The sequence below is a fragment of the Hyla sarda genome, chromosome 5 (genome assembly GCF_029499605.1).
Source record: "Hyla sarda isolate aHylSar1 chromosome 5, aHylSar1.hap1, whole genome shotgun sequence".
NCBI lineage: Eukaryota > Metazoa > Chordata > Amphibia > Anura > Hylidae > Hyla > Hyla sarda.
This window is the reverse complement of record NC_079193.1, coordinates 310,332,633-310,340,715: the sequence shown is the minus strand read 5'-3', so window position 1 is coordinate 310,340,715 and position 8,083 is coordinate 310,332,633.

Below are 8,083 nucleotides of genomic sequence, written 5' to 3'. Positions count from 1 at the left end.
AGGACCAGGCCAATTTTATTTTTGCGTTTTTGTTTTTTCCTCCTTGCCTTCTAAAATCCATAACTCTTTTATATTTCCATCTACAGACCCATATAAGGACTTGTTTTTTGCATGACCAATTGTAATTTGTAATGAAACCTCTCATTTTATGATAATTTTTTTAGGGAGGAAATGATAAAATGATTAAAAAAAAATTTAGGGAGGAAATTTAAATGAAAACCACAATTTTGCACATTTTGGAGGGTTTCGCTTTCACACTGTACAATTTACGGTGAAAATGACATGTGTTCTTTATTCTGTGGGTCAATACGATGAAATTGATACCCATGGCTAGATACTTTTATATTTTTGTACCGCTTAAAAAAAAAAATCTAAAACTTTTTGTACAAAATCAGTAATCTAAAATCGCCCTATTTTGACCACCTATAACTTTTTAATTTTTCCGTATATATGGAGGTATGAGAGCTCATTTTTTGTGCCGTCATCTGTACTTTTTATCGATACCACATTTGCATATATAAAACTTTTATATAATTTTTTATAAAAAAAATTGGGAATAAAATGTGACAAAAAAGCAGCATTTTTTTACTTTTTATGTTTACACCGTTCACCGTACGAGGTCATTATCATTATATTTCGATATTTTCGGACATTTACGCATTTAGTCAATACCAAATATGTTTATTTAAAAAAATTAAGCTTTTTGAGGGTAAAATGGGAAAAACTGACAATTTTCATTTTTATTGGGGAGGGGATTTTTCTTTACATTTCCAACTTTTTTTTTACCCTTTTTATGTCCCCATAGGGAACTATCTATAGCAATCATTTGATTGCTAATACTGTTCAGTGCTATGCATAGGACATAGCACTGATTAATATTATCGGCTATCTTCTGCTCTGGTCTGCTCGATCTCAGATTAGAGCAGGAGACGCCGGGAGATGGACGGAGGCAGGTGAGGGGACCTCCGTCCACTGTTACAGATGATCGGATCGCCGCGGCAGCGCTGCGGACGATCCAATCATCTATTTTTGCATTGCCGCAGATGTCGTAATCTGTACTGATCACGGTATCTGAGGGGTTAATGACAGACATCCATTTACGTTCGTGGTTGTTAAGGGGTTAATGTTTCTGACTTCAGGTTTTGATCTTTGGTTCGGCTTTTTGGCTACTCTCCTGCTTAGTGTTCTGGTACTCTGTTTACTGTTAACTACTGGTATCAACCCCAGCTAGTCTGACCTCGCTTTACTGTGTTTGTCTAAATTTATTTCTGTTAGTTTTATGTGCCTCCAGCTGTTCCCTGTTTTGTATTTTACTGTTTTGACTCTGCACGTACATAGGAATGGACTGTCCTGGTTGTGGACCCATTGTTTAGGACAGGTACGCAAGTAGGCAGGGATAGAGGGTGTTGGCAAGATTAGAGCTTCACTCTATCCCTACCCAATGTGACAAAAATAATGGAAATGCTGACAAATTGAAAAACAGCTGTGTGTTCATCTTGTCTAAGACTAGGTTCACATGAAGCCCTAGTATGCTACTTGGTCAATTCCGGTGGTAAAAAACTGCGTATTTTACAGCAAATGTACTTACACAGTTTTGCAATGTAGTTGACACTTCCCCAGTTCCTTAGAAGCAAACTTGTATTCTATTTTTCTAGAAGTAAAACTGAAAGGTTTTGAATGTGTTAAACATTCTAACTCATGATTGTGTGCCACGCGCTGGCGGATAGCGGAACCATTATGGCCCTCCCTCTCTTTCATGTCCTGTGGAAGTGTATAGAGACTTCGAGGTTACATCTTAAATACTGATTAATCTGTCACACAATTCTCTTTTAGGGTACATTCACACATTCGTATTTTGGCTGCAGATCTGCTACAAATTTGCTGCTGTTTTGCAGCCCATTGACATCAAAATCTGCTACAGCAAATCTGAAGCAAAAATACGCACACAGCAATGTTTATGGATGTATGACAGATCTGAAATATGGCGGCTTTACTTTTAGAAAAAAAATGGAATAAGGATTTTCTTTAACAGAGCTGGAGAATTGTATGTTGGTTGGTATGGATGATACACCCACCTATTGATGGGCTTTACTCACATACTCTGATCTATACTTGATGGGAATTGTAAACAGTGCTGGAGCAAGGATTTTTGCCACCCTAGGCAAAAGCTAATTTTGCTGCCCCTTGATTCTGCCCATTGACCCGTCCTTTGACATGCCCCACCTTACTACTGAGTTGACACACTGTAACAAGCCCCCACCTCATGTAATTAGCTTACTACTGGGGTGACACACTGTAACAAACCTCCTCATTGTGCTGCTGGCTGAGCGAGTGGTTCAGATGCTAATTGTCAAACTTTCTTGCAGCAGACAGAGCGGCGCCCCCATCAAGAGTGTGATTTAGGCAGCTGCCTATTTTGCCTATAGGCAGAGCTGGCTCTGATTGTGTAGGCCAATTAGTAGTGCTGATTACCTCCTGCATTAGGATATTTTGTAATGCAGTTGTTGATATTGCAGTTTTTACACATAAAACATATTTTTAACATGTTTCACCTGTAATAACAATGTCGCAAATACCTGCATTGCAAAACAATGGCAATTTTAAGTAAAACATGTAGCTTTGCCATGGAGTATTTGGCATGCAGTATACTACTGCTATTTGTTAACCCATACTTTTTGATTTTTTTCCATATATTAACTTATTATATTAACAAATTATGTGTGAAAATTTAGGTAAAAAAAATATAATGTACAGTCAGAATAAACTAGCAATGTCACATAGCAAATCCACTTTAGCACAAATGGCTCAACAAAATAGTCTCAGCATTATTATTCTCTGAATAAAGTGATTTTAAAGGGGTACTGCACTAGCCAGCATTCAGAACATTTAGTTCCGAAAGCTATGTGCGCGCTGACATCCCCCTCGTGACATCACACCACACCCCCTCAATGCAAGTCTATGAGAGGGAGCATGGTGACTTCCAAACGCCCCTCCCATAGACTTGCATTGAGGGGTGTGGCCTGATGTCACAATGGTGAATCGCCAACCCCCGCAGCGCACATACAGCATTCGGAACTAAACGTACCATATGCTGGCCAGTGGAGTACCCCTTTAACCCCTTAAGGACACATGACGTTCTCATACGTCTCCATTTCCGAGTCCTTAAGGACACATGACGTATGAGAACGTCATGTGTTTTACCGGCCCCCCGCAACCATCTGGAGCGGAGCCGGTCCCCGATGCCTGCTGAAATCGTTCAGCAGGCATCGGGGCATATCGCCCAGGGGGGTCATTATGACCCCCCATGTCGGCGATGGCCGCAGATCGCTGGACAATTCAGTCCAGCGATCTGCGGCGGATTCCGGGTCAATCGGGTCTCCAGTGACCCGGTGACCCGGAATTATTGGCTGATCGGGGCCGTCAGAGACGGCCCCGATCAGCCAGAGCCAGCAGGGGTGAGGTGGCACTGGTGCCACCTCACGATCGCCCTGATTTGTCGGCCGGATTACCGGCCGACCAATCAGGGCGCCTGCTGCGGGTGTCACTCCCGCAACCCGCTCCGCCCCTCTTCCGGAGGACGTGAGCGGGTGCGGGACGTGCACCCCGGGTGCTGGGGACCCCGATCCCCGGCGCCCCTGTTGGGATCGGGGCCCCAGGAGCAGCGGCGGCGGCGGAGACGACGAGGGACTGACCTGTGCGGCGAGGATCGTTGGAGGTGAGTGACAGCCTCCTGCTGTTGCTTAGCAACAGCTCCCAGCATGCAAAAAGGGCATGCTGGGAGCTGTAGTTATGCAACAGCAGGAGGCAGACCACCACAACTCCCAGCATGCCCTTATGGGCATGCTGGGACTTGTAGTTTTGCAACAGCTGGAGGCACATTCTTTCTATGGAAAAGTGTACCTTCAGCTGTTGTGTAACTACAACTCCCAGCTTGCACAATCAGCTAAAGTGCATGCTGGGAGTTGTAGTGGTGCATCTGGTGGTTGCATAACTACAACTCCCAGCATGCCCGTTGGCTGTCGGTGACTGCTGAGAGTTGTAGTTTTGCAACAGCTGAAGGCACACTGAGTTAAGTAGTAAACCAGTGTGTCTCCAGCTGTTGCATAACTACAATCCCCAGCATCCCCAGCCAAAGTAGTATGCCTCCAGCTGTTGCATAACTACAACACCCAGCATGCCCTTCCGCTGTCCGTACATGCTGGGTGTTGTAGCTTTTGCAACAGCTGAAGGCACACTGGTTGCAAAACACTGAGTTTGTTACCAAACTCGGTGTTTCACAACCAGTGTGCCTCCAGCTGTTGCAAAACTACAACTCCCAGCATGCACTGATAGACCGTACATGCTGGGAGTTGTAGTTTTGCAACAGCTGGATGTTCCCCCCCCCCAATGTGAACGTACAGGGTACACTCACATGGGCGGAGGATTACAGTTAGTATCCGGCTGCAAGTTTGAGGTGCGGCAAAATTTCTGCCGCAGCTCAAACTGCCAGCGAGAAACTACTGTAAACCCCCCGCCCGTGTGACTGTACCCTAAAAACACTACACTACACTAACACACAATAAAATAAAAAGTAAAAAACACTACGTATACACATACCCCTACACAGCCCCCCTCCCCTCCCCAATAAAAATGAAAAACGTCTGGTACGCCACTGTTTCCAAAACGGAGCCTCCAACGGTTGCAAAACTACAACTCCCAGCATGCACTGATAGACCGTACATGCTGGGAGTTTATAGTTTTGCAACAGCTGGATGTTCCCCCCCCCAATGTGAATGTACAGGGTACACTCACATGGGCGGAGGATTACAGTAAGTATCCGGCTGCAAGTTTGAGCTGCGTCAAATTTTCTGCCGTAGCTCAAACTGCCAGCGAGAAACTACTGTGAACCCCCGCCCGTGCGACTGTACCCTAAAAACACTACACTACACTAACACAAAATAAAATAAAAAGTAAAAAACACTACATATACACATACCCCTATACAACCCCCCTCCCCAATAAAAATGAAAAACGTCCGGTACGCCACTGTTTCCAAAACGGAGCCTCCAGCTGTTGCAAAACAACTACTCCCAGTATTGCCAGATAGCCGTTGACTGTCCAGGCATGCTGGGAGTTTTACAACAGCTGGAGGCACCCTGTTTGGGAATCACTGGCGTAGAATACCCCTATGTCCACCCCTATGCAAGTCCCTAATTTAGGCCTCAAATGCGCATGGCGCTCTCACTTTGGAGCCCTGTCGTATTTCAAGGCAACAGTTTAGGGCCACATATGGGGTATCGCCGTACTCGGGAGAAATTGGGCTTCAAATTTTGGGGGGTATTTTCTGCTATTACCCTTTTAAAAATGTAAAATTTTGGGGAAAACAAGCATTTTAGGTAAAAAAAATATATATTTTTTTACATATGCAAAAGTCGTGAAACACCTGTAGGGTATTAAGGTTCAAATTACCCCTTGTTACGTTCCCCGAGGGGTCTAGTTTCCAAAATGGGTGAGACCTGTAGTGCGCCAGCAGAGCACTTTTCACACCCATATGGGGTGTTTTCTGAATCGGGAGAAATTGGGCTTCAAATTTTGGGGGGTATTTTCTGCTATTACCCTTTTTAAAATTGTAAAAATTTTGGGAAACCAAGCATTTTAGGTAAAAAAAAAATATATTTTATTACATATGCAAAAGTTGTGAAACACCTGTAGGGTATTAAGGTTCACATTACCCCTTGTTACGTTCCCCGAGGGGTCTAGTTTCCAAAATGGTATGCCATGTGTTTTTTTTTTTGCTGTTCTGGCACCATAGGGGCTTCCTAAATGCGGCATGCCCCCAGAGCAAAATTTGCTTTCAAAAAGCCAAATGTTACTCCTTCTCTTCTGAGACCTGTAGTGCGCCAGCAGAGCAATTTTCACCCCCATATCGGGTGTTTTCTGAATCGGGAGAAATTGGGCTTCAAATTTTGGGGGGTATTTTCCGCTATTACCCTTTTTAAAAATGTAAACATTTTGGGAAAACAAGCATTTTAGGTAAAAAAAAATTTTTTTTTTTTACATATGTAAAAGTCGTGAAACACCTGTAGTGCATTAAGGTTCACGTTACCCCTTGTTACGTTCCCCGAGGGGTCTAGTTTCCAAAATGGTATGCCATGTGTTTTTTTTTTGCTGTTCTGGCACCATAGGGGCTTCCTAAATGCGGCATGCCCCCAGAGCAAAATTTGCTTTCAAAAAGCCAAATGTGACTCCTTCTCTTCTGAGACCTGTAGTGCACCAGCAGAGCACTTTTCACCCCCATGCGAGGTGTTTTCTGTATCGGGAGAAATTGGGCTTCAAATTTTGGGGGGTATTTTCTGCTATTACCCTTTTTAAAAATGTAAAATTTTTGGGAAACCAAGCATTTTAGGTAAAAAAAATATATATTTTTTTTACATATGCAAAAGTCGGGAATCACCTGTGGGGTATTAAGGTTCACTTTACCCCTTGTTACGTTCCCTGAGGGGTCTAGTTTCCAAAATGGTATGCCATGTGTTTTTTTTTGCTGTCCTGGCACCATAGGGGCTTCCTAAATGCGGCATGCCCCCCAAAAACCATTTGTCGCTCCTTCCCTTCTGAGCCCTCTACTGCGCCCGCCGAACAATTAACATAGACATATGAGGTATGTACTTACTCGAGAGAAATTGGGTTTCAAATACAAGTAAAAATTTTCTCCTTTTTATCCCTTGCAAAAATTCAAAAATTGGGTCTACAAGAACATGCGAGTGTAAAAAATGAAGATTTTGAATTTTCTCCTTCACTTTGCTGCTATTCCTGTGAAACACCTAAAGGGTTAATACACTAACTGAATGTTTTTTTGAATACTTTAGGGGGTGTAGTTTTTATAATGGGGTCTTTTATGGGGTATTTCTAATATGAAGACCCTTCAAATCCACTTCAAAACTGAACTGGTCCCTGAAAAATAGTGAGTTTGAAAATTTTGTGAAAAATTTCAAAATTGCTACTGAACTTTGAAGCCCTCTGGTGTCTTCCAAAAGTAAAAACTCATAAATTTTATGATGCAAACATAAAGTAGACATATTGTATATGTGAACCCAAAAAAATATATATTTTGAATATCCATTTTCCTTACAAGCAGAGAGCTTCAAAGTTAGAAAAATGCAAAATTTTCATTTTTTTCATCAAATTTTGGGATTTTTCACCAAGAAAGGATGCAAGTTACCATAAAATTTTACCACTAAGTTAAAGTAGAATATGTCACGAAAAAACAATCTCGGAATCAGAATGATAACTAAAAGCATTCCAGAGTTATTAATGTTTAAAGTGACAGTGGTCAGAATTGCAAAAAACGCTCCGGTCCTTAAGGTATAAAATGGCCTGGTCCTTAAGGGGTTAAAGGGGTACTCCGGTAAAAACCTTTTTTCTTTTAAATCAACTGGTGGCAGAAAGTTAAACATATTTGTAAATTACTTCTATTAAAAAATCTTAATCCTTCCAGTACTTACTAGCTGCTGAATGCTACAGAGGAAATTCCTTTCTTTTTGGAACACTGATGACATCACGAGCACAGTGCTCTCTGCTGACATCTCTGTCCATTTTAGCAACCATGCATAGCAGTTTTATGCTAAGGGCAGCCTGGTGGCTCAGTGGTTAGCACTGATGCCTTGCAGTGCTGGGGACTTGGGTTCAAATCCCACTAAGGAAAACAATAAATAAAGCATTATTATTATTAAAATAACGTCAGCAGAGAGAACTGTGCTCGTGATGTCATCAGAGAGCATTCCAAAAAGAAAATAATTTCCTCTGTAGTATTCAGCAGCTAATAAGTACGGGAAGGATTAAGATTTTTTAATAGAAGTAATTTATAAATATGTTTAACTTTCTGCCACCAGTTGATTTAAAAGAAAAAAGGTTTTCACTGGAGTACCCCTTTAAGTGTTTTTATACAATGATATACATCACTGGTCTCCAACTGTGGCCCTCCAGATGTTGCAAAACTTCAACTCCCAGCATGCCCGGACAGCCATTGGCTGTCTGGGCATGCTGGGAGTTGAAGTTTTGCAACATCTGGGGGGCCACTGTTTAACCACTTAAGGACCAAGGACAT